We start from the raw sequence: 17,179 nt of genomic DNA on the forward strand, positions 1-17,179 counted from the left end.
TGGATTATAAATAGTAAAAATAAGTAAATCTTTGTGGAGCTATTACGGTCTTTGAGGGAAGCAAGTCTGTTCTACATTTAAGACAATTAACAAAAGTTAAAATGTATGACCTGCCTTCACTGCTGGGCATTTTGAGGAATTCTTTATGCATGAAGTCGTAGAAAAACCTAAGCCAGAAAAATAAGCTGAACAAAGCCATGAAATCCTCTTCACAAATTCGGCAACCCCCAGGGCTGCCCAAGCTGCGCGGCTCACGCCATTTGCCATGTTGTGACAGGCGACCGTGCTCAAACACCAGTAAATGTGACAACAAACTTGGTCTGGCAATGTGAGACCACAAACACTCCTCTGGATATGCTGGAGTGATATCATATGCGCTCGCAGCCCGAGCCTCGCACCACAGTTTGATGCCCAGCGACACCACACAGTGCTTGTCCCCTACTGTCAGGAACCAGGATGTAGGATTAGGCAAGGGAAGGCAAGGGGGCCCTGCCGCCCTGGCTGCCAAGGTTGCAGCTTACCCTGGTTAAGGGTGTACGTTACACTCATCTAACCTGGAGTTTTTCAGTTTTATGCTACCTCACGACAAAAGAGGACAGTGTGAAATGTCTTCTCACCTCATATAAAATGTTAACGAACATTCTCACCAGAAATTAGGGGGGCCAGAGCTGAGTGTTCTACCTGATGGAAGTACAAATAGACTTAAAGCTAGTCTTTATGAAACAAAATTAATGTACATATCTTTGGGTTCTTCTTGTTGCCGGTTTGTTTTTGACGTACTATCTAATCATTGCATTTATGATTCCAAGCTTACTGAGGTTACGAAGCACTAGCTGGTAGCATAATACAAAAATTGTAAAATAAATACTTTTAAATTGAGATATGGCAAAACCGACAAAGCGACAGTTACTGAAATGCAGCGCAATACAAATGCAGAATATCGTGCAGGGCTGCCACACTTCCGGTTCAAGATCATACAACCTGCAAGACCAACATCTATGGGCACGGGACAGCATGCCCTGCACGTTCAAACAGGCTGACAGTACACAAGTCACTTTGGTCACCCTTACACAGCCACGCAACAAGACTCACTCAAGGAGCCCGGATAACTGCAATAATTTACACGTGAGACAGTGCTGAAAGTGCACTTATGCAACTCAATCAGTTGTCGAAAGTGTGGAACGCATATAGCAAAAACATAGTAGTGGCTATATCGTTAACAGCTGCGATGAGCATATCAGAGTTCTCTAAAGCAGGTACATACACATGGCTTGGAAATGCTCCGACTTTGGGTATGAGCTGCTCAATTCAGAAACAGGACAAGGCAATGACTGTTCCCTTTCCGAGTGCTCTGACTCCCCTGTTTCCTATGAAAGGCGCAAAATCGAGTTGGCTGGTTTCTTTGAAGAGATTTTAGAATTCAAGAGAAAAGAAATTCTGGGCAAGGTCTATGTGGCCATCAAAGTGTTATCTGTCTTGGGTTGGTTTCATCAAGGGTTGTTTCAAAAGGTTCTCAGACCTGGTACTAAAGAACAAGTTAGTGTGGTTAATTATACAGATTACACTGAAAGCATTATACAACAGTTCCCCACAGTTTTCGGGGGTGGTTTGGACAAAATTCAATGGTTTGTTCATGAAATAAGAGTAAAAGATGGGGCACCCCTGTAAAACATGAACGTAGAAGTGTGCCTTTTAGCGTAAGAGAAGGTTTGAAGAAAGAGCTCACCACTACAAACTCATACACTAATTCTGAGAATTTCCGAGGTCAGAGTATGCACTTTAGACACTGTGTGGCAGATTTATGAAAAATAGTGCAGAACAGCAGTTGAAGTGGCTCTGTTGCTCTGTGCTAGGGACAGAAAATATCGCAGAGCCATGTCTAAAAAATAAGTAATGCCCTTCTGCTCTCTTCCCCAGTGCCGGCCCACAAATAGGCTGCGGAGCACCACACACACACCTCTGCACCACAGTGAACCTATGAGCCCATTATGTCTACCATAGACTTTGTAATGGAAGGATATCCTTTTAAACGTTTTACAGATTGGTTGTTTGCTATACAGTGCAGTACACTTGCAATGTGTAAAAAGTTAGGCGAATTGAAAAGATTTTACCTAGTTAGCAACTGCCTCAAGCAGGTGTTTAGCAGATAGGGCTTTGCGTCAAAAACCAGGGGAGCTAGCATGGGAAAGTATAGATCACCTATGGGACGCTGCCTGGACGTCAAGTAATACGAGTTAAACAACAATGGGGTTACCCTGTGTCCCTCAGAACCTGGTTATGGATATAGAAACAAAAATAGTAGTTCTGTGGGGCATGCACACCATTTCTTTATAGAAGAATTATTTCTTTTACATATTATTACAAAACCTTTCATTAATGATATCCGAAAAATGATGGAACACATAGCAAAAAACACAGACGTGGATTGATGAGTATTCTTGTGTTTTATATAAATTAAAGCATTCATATACTCGCAGGTTTGTTGTTGTTGTAAAACTTTATTTCGGCCATTCAGGCCATAAAAGTGCATAGAGGAGAATACCCACAGTTTTACATAAATTTACAAGTATTTACACTTCCGTAGTATATACACTCTTTAAAAATACATATATACGAATTCTATTTCCTAAAAGGAGCAAAAGAATCATTTCCCTCCGCTCTAAAATAAACATAGGATTTCATCAAATAATTCCTCCCCTGGTATTAATTTAAAAGACCTTGCCACATGGCAATTAAAAACCGAGATACTACAAATACTTTTTGAGGGTCAGTATCATATTTTAAAACTCTAAAAGCCTCTGTACAACGTGTAAACCCTAGATTTTTGCATATTTGGATTATCCAACGTTTGCGGGATGACGCATAGGCCGGGCAAAAGAATAATACATGCAAATCAGTTTCAACTGTTGTTTTACAACTGGGACACATGCTTGAGTTCTCGGGAGCCCATGAACTGGTGCATGCAGCCAAGGGTAAGTTCCCCAATCTGAATTGCATGTACAGTTTCCTAGCCATTGGTGGCTGAATTGCATCTAAAAAGGGTTCCTTCATCTACACCTCTTTCACTTGTAAGAACTCCATTGTCAGCCTGCCCACTTTAGTACTCTCGTTTAGAGACAGCAGATTGATTTGCCTAAAATGTTCTACGAGATTCGCCCTAGATATCATAAGGCAGGATAGCTCAGGGGACAACCATAACTCCGACCTCCCCAACCTGTTCGAAAGACTCCTAATATGGGCCAACCGGATCACTGACATAATATCGAGGGACATAATATCGACTATCAAAAATATCGTTGACAAAATATCGACAGACAGAATATCGACTTTGTATCTACAAACAGATAAGTACAAAAATATCGAGTACAAAATATCGTTTACAAAAATATAGTTTATAAAAATATCGACTTTATTAAAAACAATGTTAAATTAAATTAATATTAAAAATTAATTACTAAAATATACTTTAAAATACTTAAATTACCTTATAATAATTAAATAATTAATGAAAGTTATAAAAAAATAATTTAACAATCATATTTGTTAAAACATATATATATAGTAACATAATATAATTAAATATTAATCAATATTATTACCGTTGGATAGCGGAAGTGTAAAAATTACTATTCCCACTCCAGAGAGTGCAACAGTAGGGAAAGCGTTGGATAGCGTAGGGGTAAAAATTACTATTCCCACTCCAGTGAGTGCAACAGTAGGGAAAGCGTTGGATAGCGTAGGGGTAAAAATTACTATTCCCACTCCAGTGGGTGCAACAGTAGGGAAAGGGTTGGATAGCGTAGAGGTAAAAATTACTATTCCAACTCCAAAGAGTGCAACAGTAGGGAAAGCGTTGGATAGCGTAGGGGTAAAAATTACTATTCCCACTCCAAAGAGTGCAACAGTAGGGAAAGCGTTGGATAGCGTAGGGGTAAAAATTACTATTCCCACTCCGGTGGGTGCAACAGTAGGGAAAGCGTTGGATAGCGTAGGGGTAAAAATTACTATTCCAACTCCAAAGAGTGCAACAGTAGGGAAAGCGTTGGATAGCGTAGGGGTAAAAATTACTATTCCCATTCCAAACAGTGCAACAGTAGGGAAAGCGTTGGATAGCGTAGGGATGAAAATTACTATTCCCACTCCAAAGAGTGCAATAGTAGGGAAAGCGTTGGATAGCGTAGAGGTAAAAATTACTATTCCCACTCCAGTGAGTGCAACAGTAGGGAAAGCGTTGGATAGCGTAGGGGTAAAAATTACTATTCCCACTCCAGTGGGTGCAACAGTAGGGAAAGCGTTGGATAGCATAGGGGTAAAAATTACTATTCCCACTCCAAAGAGTGCAACAGTAGGGAAAGCGTTGGATAGCGTAGAGGTAAAAATTACTATTCCCACTCCAGTGGGTGCAACAGTAGGGAAAGCATTGGATAGCGTAGGGGTGAAAATTACTATTCCCACTCCAGTGAGTGCAACAGTAGGAAAAGCGTTGGATAGCGTAGGGGTTAAAATTACTATTCCCACTCCAAAGAGTGCAACAGTAGGGAAAGCGTTGGATAGCGTAGGGGTTAAAATTACTATTCCCACTCCAGAGAGTGCAACAGTAGGGAAAGTAAATACTTCTCATATTATTTAAAAAAATATAAATTAATATCTATAAAAAATTAATTAAAAGTGATTACCAATTTAATATAATATAATAATTAATCAATTAAAATTACACATTACAATTAATTTTTACTATTAGTTACCAATTCAAATTAATTACAAATTAACAATTAATTAATTAACAATTAAAAATTAATTAACAATTAATTCAAATTAAATACAATTAAATAAATTGAAATATTTAATTAATTATGAATAAATTACTTCCCACCCTATTCCCCTATAAACTCACAACCCACTACAGAAAATAAATTAGTAAAATTAACATAATTAGCAATTAATCAATTAAATAAAATTAATTGGCAATTAAAATTTAATTAATTACCCATAAAAAATTAATTAATTAAATCTAACAAAATACCAATAAATATGTTTACATATTTAATTAATTATAAATAAATTACTTCCCACCCAATTCCCCTATAAACCCAAAACCCGCTACAGAAAATAAATTAGTAAAATTAACATAATTAGCAATTAATCAATTAATTAAAATTATTTGCCAATTAAAATTTTATTAATTACCAAATATAAATTAATTAACAATTAATTAAAAATGAATACCAATATATAAATTTACATATTTAATTAATTATAATTAAATTACTTCCCACCCTATTCCCCTATAAACCCACAACCCGCTACAGAATTAAATTACGCAAAAAATAAATAAACTAAATTCATTAATTAAAATTAATTATAACATAAATACACACTTTTCACACATATAATAACATAACAAACACTATATAAAATTCGATATTATTAAAAATTCGATAATTTTAATAACCTATATTATATACTTCGATATTTTAACTTTCTATATTTTTAACATTCGATATTACATTACTTACCTTCAAAACGATATATTTGATGACTATATTCTGTCCATTCGATATTTTGTCCAGCCTATATTTTGTACTCGATATTAAGCCCATTCGATATTTTGTAGTCGATATTATGTCTGTTTACTGGGCCAACCATGTTATTTTGATGGAATTAAGTTTAGGGAGGAGCTCCTTCAGCTCCTCCTTGTACGGGTTTAGCTCGGGTGTTGTCCAAAACCTCCGCCAGAATATCAACGCCTGAGGGCGATTTCCTGGTCGATTGGCCTCATACCCAGGTCCATGCGGAGGGGAACTGAAGGAGTGCTGCGTGGTAGACCTATGAGCTGTCTCATGAAGTTATTTTCTAACTTCACGAAATTCATAGAAGAGCTATGGCCCCAAAGCTCCGCCCCATATAGTGTTGCCCCTCTTGCTTGGGCTTTATACATCTCCACTAAAGGGGCTGCTGGCTTGAAAACAGTTGTTCTGAACATTTTCATTATCCCCTCCGCTGTCTGGGTAAGCCTAAGCCATGCTTTAGTCATCTGAGGGCCCCAGCCAAATTGTTCAGTTACTGTAATGCCCAAATAATCAAAGGTCCTAACTTTATCAAGGGGGATGCCATTAAGTGAGGGGTTTGGACGTGAGGTTTTTGGGGGATTAAATACCATAAATTTGGTCTTAGATAGATTGATCTCTAAGCCTCTCATAATGCAGAACTGTGCAAACCCATCCAGGATACGTTGGATACCTAGGGGGGGCTTAGACAATAACAAGGTATCGTCTGCAAACATTAACGCAGGTATTCTTCCGGTAGCAAGCTTAGGGGCATCAGTGTATTTTAAGTTATTTAAGTAGGTGACAAGCCCATTGATGTATAGGCAAAATAATGTGGGGGCTAGTACGCATCCCTGTCTCACTCCCTTTCTGACAGGGAAGCACGAGGAGAGTTCCCAGTGTTTCCCACATCTAACCTTTGCATAGTTGTCTGTATGTAACCTTATCAGCACGTTAAGGAGGTATGGGGGGATGCCAACATCCCCAAGCACCGCCCATAACTTCTTCCTGGGCACAAGGCCTGACAGTTCTCCATGATGTTGCTCGAGATGTCTGGGCTTGATATACCTTCTGCCTCACAGTCATACAGAGACCCAAAGTGTGATTCCCTTACTTCAGGCGCGATGTTTGGCTCTATAGCTACAGGCCCCCCTCCTCCCCAGAACTGACTTGCCTCCAGAACAATGTGAGGTCATTATCCTTCAGAGCAGTCCCGATGGCCTCCCACCTTTCTAGCTCCCATTCTTTTTTTTCCTGATGCAAGATCTTCCTATGCTTTATTCTCGCTAGTTTAATTTTTGGCCTGTCGCTAGCTTTCACAAGCTCTTATTTTGCATTGCGGCATTTGCTATTATACCATGAGCATTTGGGTCGATCTAATTTCTTCTTGGTTGATACAGGATAGAATACATCTGCCAGCTTTGTTACTATCTCCTCATGGGTCACTTTGACTTTATCTCTGTCCTCTATGTGTGCCCCTACCTGTCCCACCACCCTCATTCTGGCTATCAAAGGTATTACAAGCTGATAAACTTCTGCCAGTTTATGGGGGGATTGCTGGACCCGGTTCCATCTGATTTTCAATCGATTATTGGTTGTTTCTAAAGCACCGGTGCTAGTCATCGAGTGAGGACAGTAGGAAGGTAAGCCCAGATTCCCCAGCTTCAATATTACAATCAGGACATTGTGATCACTGTCCTGCCTCTGTTGTACATAGAAGTCCTGGACTTTCTCCCAGGTTCTCGTTTCAACCATGATATAATCAATTAGCGAAAGCTGCCCTTCATGGTTGAATGTAGATTTACCAGGCCAGTCAGACTTTGTCCTCCCATTGCAAGCCCTCAATGAGTGTGGCAGAGTAAAAGAATGGATTTGCATGGCTAGAGGTGACAAGACTTTAATTGGGGTAATATGTGGATCAGGAATTGGCCAATAAAGGTCTTCTTCTGAGGCAACCTCTTGAGAGGTGTCGGTTAGAGGTTCAAATTGGCAGTTAGAATCACCTCCTAGAATCATCAGAATTGCCGGATCCAGGGTTGCAATATAGTGGCCAAGATGGTCTATGGTGGTGGATTCTAGTCTATTAGTCAGCGGCCTGGAATAGACATTGATTAGGGCAAGTTTCTTCTTGTCAGGGAATGTCAGCAGAGCACTTTGTATATCATTAGTGGGAGTTACCAACGGCTCTGCCTTACACCCAAGATGTGTGCCCACCCAGATCGAAAGACAACCAAACGGGCGACCCCTCCCCCCCTTGGTAGCCAAGATGTTAAAAGGCACAAAGCCTACCCTCTGGTGTTCTTCACAAGCCCAAGTCTATTGAAATAACCAAATATCTTGGTTGTCCACAAGAGACCCCAGTCAGGACATATTAATTTATTTCTCAGTCCTGCTAAGTTCCAAGACAGGATTCGTAGGTCGCTTCTCCTCACTCCTACCTCTACTAGAGTCTCCCGCGAAAAGGAGGTTGGGTTGGGGGGGTGAGGTGCAACCTGGTCAGACCCAGCTTGTTTTGCAAATAATGCACTAGGTGCTCCCATATCAGTATCACTCAACTGGGTTTCGGGAAGCGTAGGAGCAGAATCCTTCCTCTATTGACCACCCTCCAGTTGTGGGCTATGCCAGTAGACTAGTACCCCACCACTAGCTCCATTCGCACCTCTCTTATAACAATCTTGTGCAATGGATTTGTCATAATACAGTTGCTTACAGATATTACCAGTACGGTGACCCCTCTGTAGTCAGTCAACCTCTTCCAGATTTTCGAATCTATTGCTTACTGCGATATTGTACAGAGGGCGCCTGCAAGAGTTGCTTCACCTTCCTTCTGTGTGGACACCAGGGCCCCCAGGGTAGATTAATGGAAATGCGTTGTCTCTATGGCTGGAGTTTATCTGTGGGTAGAAAAAATCCAACGAGTGAAGACTAATTCCCGTGGGAGTATGATGCTCTACATTGGGGTGGATAACAATCTGCTTACAGTATTTGGGTTGTTAAAATTAATCACAACGCACTCCCCAACCTCAGTTTTCCGAACAACTTCCAGCCAGCCTACCCTGCGGACTGTGATGATTTCCCCTGCACGGGCATACTCAAAGTGCTTGAACCTCGAGAGCCAGAATAAGTACTTGTTCCTAAGATCGAGCTGAGGTTCTTTTGTGTTATGAGCTATTGGAGGGATGTCTGTAATTATAATGACATAGGGGGCACATTCCGGTGGAAGGTTAATGGTAGGAAGGGGGGACACCATATTCTCACTTCTGGAAACCTGAGTTAGTGGTACAGCCTGATGTCTAGTAGCGTCCCTGTTTACAGCCTTTGCCTTAGCCCCTCCACTTACTTCCGTTATACTCCTCCTATGACTAAGCTCTTGGGTAACAGCCCTAGTATTGTTGCTCGTTTCCCTCAGTGGGGCTCTGGCTGGTGGGGTCTCAATTGCATGGACCCCCCCACCTTGTATGTGTGTTGTACCCTGCACTGCCTCTGGATCTCCATTATCAGTCTCTCCCCCTGCTTTCCTGGCCACAGGGTCAGTTTGCACTGCAGCTCCTGTGCCCTCCCATAATCCTTCCAGTCTCTCAAAGCGGGCTACTAGAAGAGCTATTTCTTCTTCAATGGTGACTCTTAGTTTCATTACAAGGTCCACCATTAAATTATTTACCCATGATGGTTGTTCTACTATTGTGTTATCAGGTTGGGATTTGCCCTTTGTCTGCTGCAATTCTTTAGGTCCTGAAGCGTCAACCTGATTGGGCACACGTTTTTTTCTTTTTTGGGCCTGTGCCAGAAGCTGCTTTACATTTCCCTTTGTTTGAATTAACATAAGCACTATCCCTAGGTGGTTGCTTCCTAGAGCGAACAGGTCGGGGTGAATGGATCATGGTGTATGTTTGTTTATCCTAATCCCCAGTTCTCACAATGGGAGGGTGATCGGAAGGGGGGAGTGACAATGAGCTATGCTGTGGTATGTCAATTGTCGTTGGTGGTGTGATCGCCTCAGACTCTCGCTGGAAAATGTCCGGTGTAAGGGATAACCTTCTTTCTGTCCATTCTATTTAAGTAGACACCACCCCAATGGCCCTCTGGAGCATTTTGTCTATCGCAGTGGTTGGAGGTTCACATGGTGATTTGTTTCTACTGGTGGCTACCCTTTTTCCCATTTTCTCCTCAAATGACCTTACGACACTCTTACAAAATATACCTTAAGCCACCACTACCCAGATGTAAGGGACGCCCTTGGGATTCGGGAGGGGATCAAAATCACAGAACAGAGCACCCAAATGTTCAATTAGTACGATAGTATTGCTCAGATCATCCCCCACATCATTTACAACAAGTCCTTCCCTCATGGGTAGTGCTCAGAAAGTGCCACCACAGTAGTTCGGATAAAAAAGTGAGCATACAGGTATTCTTTGCTTAAAGGCAGTCAGCAAGTAGTTGCGGGTATATTAATCAAGAAGAGTCTTACCCCTGGTAATCACCGCAGAGATGGACAATTATGCAACTGCTCAGATGGGTGACCCTACCCTGCCTCTTCCCGTCGTGGGACGGGCCCACAAGTTTGTAAACAAGGCTGTCAAGACAAGGTGAAGCTTATAGTGATATTTACTAAACTGACTTTTGTGCTAGAACATGGCGTATATATTATGTACAAGGTGATTGAACCACAGTATATACAAGGGAACACATTTTTAGGGGCCAGAGTATTACAATAAAAACAATGACTTTGATGCATGTACAAATTATTCAATCAATTGCACCCAGAGGCTTGATGGATCTGGACCCTAAGAGATCATCGATGTCTCAACCCAATCAATGCTTAATTAAGAAGTCAAGGCGGGTCTTCATCAGGACAGGTGTAAGGGAGTAGGAGATGACAGCCCTAGGTAAATCACCTATTCAATCGTAAACCAAGTGATGCGATCAGCTGTGGTCTTCCTGCCGGCGTGGGAGATCTGCTGAATTAACACGACTTTCTGAATGTTCGGCGAAGATTAAATCAGGAATGCGCAACCAGGCGTTAGTCCTGGTAAAGCGCTGCCGTCTCGTACGTGCAGTACACATGCAATGTGTAAAACATTAGGTAAAATTAAAAGATTTTTCCTAGTTAGCGACTGCCTCAAACAGGTGTTATTTTTTTTTGCACAAAGAAATAACAATTTTAGTAGATAGGGCTTTGCGTCAAAAACCAGGGGTTTTGGGAATGCCTATAGATCACCTATGGGACGCTGCCTGGACGTCAAGTAATACGAAGCAGTGCATAGTGCTGTTTGCGTAACTTTAAGGGTTACTTTCTAGCACAAAACAAAACTTGCAATGGAAAGTGAATACTCTATCAACACTTTGTGCTGCTTTGCATGAGTTTGTGGTGGCGCCATATTTTGAAAAACCTGCCCCTGCAAAGCCTTAAAAACAGGCGCACAGGTCTGCTCTGCCTCAGCACGATGTGGACCCATAGGCCCATGAATGGTTGGTCCCTCTGAAATGCAAAAACTATTAGCAAATGTACACTTTAATGTGACGTGTCTGTTAGCAAGTGTACACTTTAATGTCACGTGTCAGAGACATTTCTCCACCGCACATTCAATGGAGCCTTACATTGGAGTGTGTTGGTGAGACGGAGACAATCTGGGCTGCTGGAGACCCGGGGACTTGTTTCTTGCGTAAGACTAATATCCTAATTTTACCACTTCTAAACGTAACAGGTGCCTACGGTTATCAGAACGGTGAAGGAATGTGGTGGTGTGAACGCTGGATTTGCATGTCCCGTACAGACGTCAACAGTGAATGATCAGCTCACTGAGACATCGTGAAGTAGATGAGTGAGACTGTGGTGCCGTCACTGCTGAAGAGCCAAGTAAAACTAAAAAAGAGAAATATCGTAATGCAAAAAAAAAATACGTAATACAAAAAAAAAACTTTTCCGAACACAGTTCAAATTATTTGCATAACAAACAAAACGGAGCTATTTACTGAAGTGATATGTAAAATAAAAAGTGTTGGGCAGAAAGGATGATACACGATAAATAAATCCAAGGCATTTGTAAGTTTGCAGCGCGCGTGCGACACACAAACCGCGAGAATGGATCTTTTGCGCGTAAATATCTGAGGTAAATACTTCAGCTCTCTTGTGGTGCCGCGGTGGGGGTGGTTTGGTGGATTTGTGGTCGAGGATAAGAGGCAGACAGGGGACTGCCTCGGAATACCTCAGATGTGACTCCTTTTGAAAGGTGTAAGCCATCAAAGGCTTCGTGCGAGCCCCGGGGCCCCGGCTCACAGGGAGGTTTGCCACAGGCGCAAACCCAGCCGAGAGCCCAGGCCGTGATCTCCTTCGCCTTCAAAGCAGATTATGCAAAGCGGGTGAGAAGGGGTGAAAAGGGAAGGCTGGGGTGGAAGGGCGCTTGATTTTTTTTTCTCTGCAGACAGCATTCAGAAAGAATTTAGTTTTTTTTTTTAACTTAACATGCGCCTGCATTTTTGTCCTACCCCGTGGTGCCAGCTTGCTCACTGGGGCAGGTGGGAAACTGAGCATTATCCTCATGTTTCCTGGGATGGCACAGACATGCTTAAAGCGATTATGGAAGAAGGACATTTAACATGCTACATTATCAATGTACTGACTTTAACGTACACATTAACTCGAAATATCTCAGAGTCAGTTCTTGGGCTCCGGGCATCAGAGCATGGAAATCCTACCAGTAATTGCCTCGTTGTGTTTCTGGGCTCTGCTGTCAGCACAACATGCTCTAACTTGGAGATTCTTTCAGTTAATGTATGAGTTGAAGACGCAGGCCTCGATTTGGGTAAAGACCTGCTCACTGCCGTACAACGATAAATAACACGTATGAACTGCAGGCCTCGCTTCTTGATCTTTCATTGCTGCCTTTGTCTTATGCAGCAGCCCCTCAAACAATATGGTACCTCATAGTGACGTGCTGTGCTGGCTCAGCGCACATACAGACATTTTTTTGCTTTTGTGGTGAAAAATGTTAGTAAACATAACTCAGAATTTCTCCAAGTTAATGCATGAAACTCAGTCAGCACACCTGGGAAACAGGAAGGGGCAATCCCTGCTCAGCCTTCCACACTTGTCATGTCTGCATTTCATGCGTTAATGTGGAGAAATTCAGAGTTACATGCAAGTCTGCTGGAATTATGAGACAGGATTGATTACATTATTTGGCAAGAAAAGGCAAATTATGCAGCCTAATGCTGCATATTTTGTAATAGTATTACTTCAATTATTTGTAATTTTAAAACTTCATAACTCTGTTTGGGCATTGGGTGCACCCCATTAGTTCCAATTTAACACCCAAATTTAGCAATAAGAAACAGAAAGTTGACCATTCCAGCTTTTCAAATGACTTCCACCACGCGGCTATGTATGTTGCTGCATTTTTAGTAACTTTTGAACCGTTTGAGCTAGAATTTTTTGTTGTTAAAATCTGCAGATTATGCAACAGATGATGGAATATGTGGCAAATGCAGCAACTGTATAATTATGTGAAAATTGCTGCCTCCGCATAATTCCAGTGGCCCTGGTTATATGTGTTAACTTTAAACACCTCAAATGCAGAAAAGGCGCTGGGCACCATGCTGAGCCTACGCAGCTCTTCATGCTATTATTTTCATGCATGATTTGTAGAGATAGCTACCTAAAAAAGTTTTCCCAGCGCTAGCCTCCTCACTGCTAGGCCCTTGAGGTCGCATCATGAACACTGCACGCAGGCACAGAAAGAAGCTGTACGTCTGCTTTCAAAGGAATCACTCTGCTTGCAGCAGGTATTAACTGGGTGGTTCCAGTACAGCATTATGAGCACTGCGCTCAGAACAGAGCTGTGCAAGTGTTCTCAATGAAACTGCGCAGTCTACAGCACATGGTGAGCAAACAATAAACTCAGTATTTGTGATTGCGTCCCGAACAATATGCACTGACACAGAAATTATCTTAAATGACATTTTAGTGCACACGCCAATACCAGAGGGAATATAACAAACAGTGGACCCTGTGTGCCTATTTTTACTAAAATTGGGTTCTCTACATTGCAATGTGTGCATGCGCTAACTCCGTTATTCCAGGAGTTAGTGTATGAGCTTTCGATATATTGGGCACATAGACTGCCAACCATGCTGTGTGAAGCTCATGTACTAAGTAAAAGTGTTACCAAGCTGATGTATGTGCTATAAGCTCTGTGATTTATTTCAGGAACACAGGCGCACAGCTCTGTGCTCCGCGTGTTTGCAGTGTTCATGAACCCAGCCATGAAAGTTAGAGCAATAGCTCTAGATAATGGATGTAAACATAACTCCATCTTTCTAGACTCCCGTGACTAGAGCTCATGCGCTAATTCCGGGAAGTACAGAGTTAGTGGCTACCTATGATGTGCTGTAGCCAGCACGATTTTGTTGAAAACAGGCGCAAAGCTCCTGTTTATGATATGGCCCTTGGACACTTTCATGTATTGTTGTTATGTTATGTGAATTTGTAGAGCGCGGCTTGTCACCCGTGAGGGAATCCAGGTGCTGTGGTACATAAGAGGCACATGTACAAACAACTGTTGTGTTTTAGTTGGAGACAATTTATGCACTGCAATGATATGCAAAATCCAGTTGGCATACCTCTTTAAATTGTGTATGTAAATAAAATGCAGTAGCACTGCATACACAAAAAGTGTTGCTACTGTGGAACTGTGCTAACTGCAATTCCACATTCGCAAAAGAACTGCTAAAAGAAGGAAAGTCATTTGCATATGCACATGTATTTTTGATGCAGACCGGGGCTTTTATATGGTGTTTGTAGCCTCAACCTGCTTCCATGAATAACAATGCCACTGTCAACCAGGCAGTTTGTTCTGTTTTACGTTCCACATAGTGATGATGTTAGAAATCGAAGGTTCGAGACCACTGGATTGTGATATGGGCTTTTGTGCATTTATAAACGAGGTTGTAAAGAGTTCTCAGGTTGTATGAGGTATATGGTGCAGCTACGCAAATGACCCTGTGCATGTGTCAGTTCACATTTTCCCCCTACCATATCATAGAAACTTGCATTTTGAGCTCCATTTTTTTTCACGTGTGCTGCCTATTTCTTTGTTCACATATGCAAAATACATTAGCGCTAATATGGATTTGTGCTAACATAATGCAAATACATTTGACACTGGGTAAACATTCGGCAATGCATATGTGAAAAATATTAAGTACCATAAATAGTTTTGCACGTGTGTTTTAGGTGCTAAATTGTGTACTCAGAATCAGATTACAAGTTGGCAGTAAAATTGCAATCCAAGTGCATACACCTCTTTGTGCAGACATTTCAATAATAAATGGTGTGATACATCTGATAAATTCTAAAAAACATTGTCAGATTCTATCCGGTGCGATAAAAAATGGACAACAATGGGTAGCCATAATCAGTCCATTAAATAAGCGCAAAAGTTGTTTGAAAATGTACACCTGTCCACGCAGTTTCAGAAAATTGCAACATTAGATTTTTATGCAACGGTTCAATAAACACATTGAATGAAGACAGATGTTATCAAAATATTAAGCCATCCAAGACGGTGACTCCGGTGTAAAACAGGTAAATTGTGCAGCGTTCTTCGATGCAAATACATTCACTCACTTAGTTATCTTACTGGGCTTACACACTTTAGATTGGAAAGAGATGCCCCTCCATTGTGACAACAAAATTAATGTATTTTACGTTTAAACCTGCCATTTAAACCACTTAGAAATTTAAAAACAAACTGCAGTTTGGAGAGCTATATATAAAATCAAGTTATTATTATTATGGCTGTTTTCGTCTGTACAAAGGCATCTAAGCACATTCGGATACTCAAAATTCTACGCTGTAAAAAAGTAGTTTCTCTCTGTCTTGCTGTCTCCCCGACATCTCTTTCTCTAGACATTCTTGTGCGCGCGGCATTATGTAAGCATCCGCAACTCGCAGAACAAACGAAGAAAGGCAGAAAGACCAGCGCATCAGAGTCCCTAACTTTACACGAAAACAGGGTGTGGTTTTGTAAAAACCAGTGAACAACCAACTGCTAATATGTGTAAACAATCGAATCGTCAATCGCAGCAGGAGAAAGCTGAGTTTACAGTGGAGATACCATCGGCAGCACGTTTAGAGCAGTTTATAACCAACCACATAAAAGTAATAAAATCTGCTTGAGAGTTCTAGTTTTAAAGTTTGAAGAAACTAACGTTATGTGTATCAATTAATAAATGAGAAACATACGTGCGCAGGGCGTTGCGTCGCACTTGAGGGTGGTGTCAGGAGCTTGCTGCGCACTTCACCCCGAGATAAATCACCTAGCCCTCAGAAAGAACTTGCTATCCCACCAATTCAGCGCACAGCCCTCTATATCAGCCAAGAAGCGTAGAATGGCAATTTAGCTAGAAAGGCATTCCTGTGAAATGTTTTCTTCATTCACTCATTCATCCCGTCGTTGCTGATAGCCATGGCTAGTGCTGACTTCACAACTACAGAACCACTGACAGTCGCACTGCTAGAAATATGCGGTACAAATATGAGGTACTGGAGTGTCGGGAAAAGAAGTCTGTGGTACCCGAAAATCCATCCGTTGCGCTACAGTGACCTATACATTTGCAGGCAGTCTAATAGAAGGGGTCACGGCCTACAGAATGTTGCTTTTTTAAGATGGACTAACAAAGTGACAATTCAATCTTGCCAAAAAACGTACCAAAAAAGACTTGTGAAAAACGTGTTTGAGTCAAAGCTCAGCTTTGCATGCTGTCATGTCAGCTCCTAGAGGACTGGCTGGCTGCCACCCATGGGCGCAGTCACTCAGTTCCAGGAGAAGGCGAAGGGCCCCACTGGCACTTACCAGGAGTGGCAGGTCTGAAGAACGCGAGCCAGGACGACGACGAAGACCGCGAGGCCCCTGTGACGCATAATCCACGCGCAGCAGGTCCAACCGCCAGCGAGAAACAGGTTCTGTTCTTTGCTCTGAACCGCGCCTCCGGCTAGACTCGGTCTAACTCGCAGCCACTGCGATGGGTGAGCGCTGGGTAAGCGATCCAATGCGGGAGCCAAAGGGGCAGCGAAAGAGAGCTGCAAACTTCCTAAGCAGAGATTATCTACTTAATTAAAGATTTTCCCCCTAAGCCCTTCAGCCAATCAGAACTCAAGTGCCAGAGAGAGATTGGGTTGATCAAAAGAACACCCCAGGCTCCTAGAAGACAAACACACCAAGTAAAGGGATCAGGATAAGCGAGAGAGAGAGGGGGACAGAGGAAGAGGAGGGAGGGAGAGCGCATCATGTGTATGCAGCCTGCCTGCCAGCTCCTAGAGTCCAGGCTTAACTTCCCTCACCATCCGACCACCCCCAGAAATGGTTCATTCCCACCGCTTCAACCTAGATGGGTTCTGCACCTCGTTTGAAGACAGAACCGGAAAACTGGAATTTAAACTGCGTCAGTGATACTCCGTTCTCTAGTCTCCTGGAGCGGCTGACAGGCCTCATAATCAAACTTCTAGGCCCAAAATATTGTTCCGATATCACACTTCAGTCATGACAGCCAATAATGAGGGTTTCAAGACCATGCATTTGAGCCATTGTATGCAAATTAGTTGCATAACCTGTGAAGTGATTATTCTGAAAGGC

General features: G+C 42.0%; 1 long non-coding RNA gene across 1 annotated transcript in view; it reads left to right on the forward strand.

Moving 5' to 3' along the window:
• Window positions 1–16,427: 16,427 nt before the first annotated feature.
• LOC144753334 (uncharacterized) overlaps window positions 16,428–17,179 on the forward strand; it is a 439,488-nt gene continuing 438,736 nt past the window's right edge. The window contains exon 1 of the long non-coding RNA XR_013594300.1: window positions 16,428–16,583. This is a non-coding gene — a long non-coding RNA (uncharacterized LOC144753334). The remainder of the gene's footprint in view (window positions 16,584–17,179) is intronic.

This window comes from Lissotriton helveticus, chromosome 5_1, assembly GCF_964261635.1.
Source record: "Lissotriton helveticus chromosome 5_1, aLisHel1.1, whole genome shotgun sequence".
NCBI lineage: Eukaryota > Metazoa > Chordata > Amphibia > Caudata > Salamandridae > Lissotriton > Lissotriton helveticus.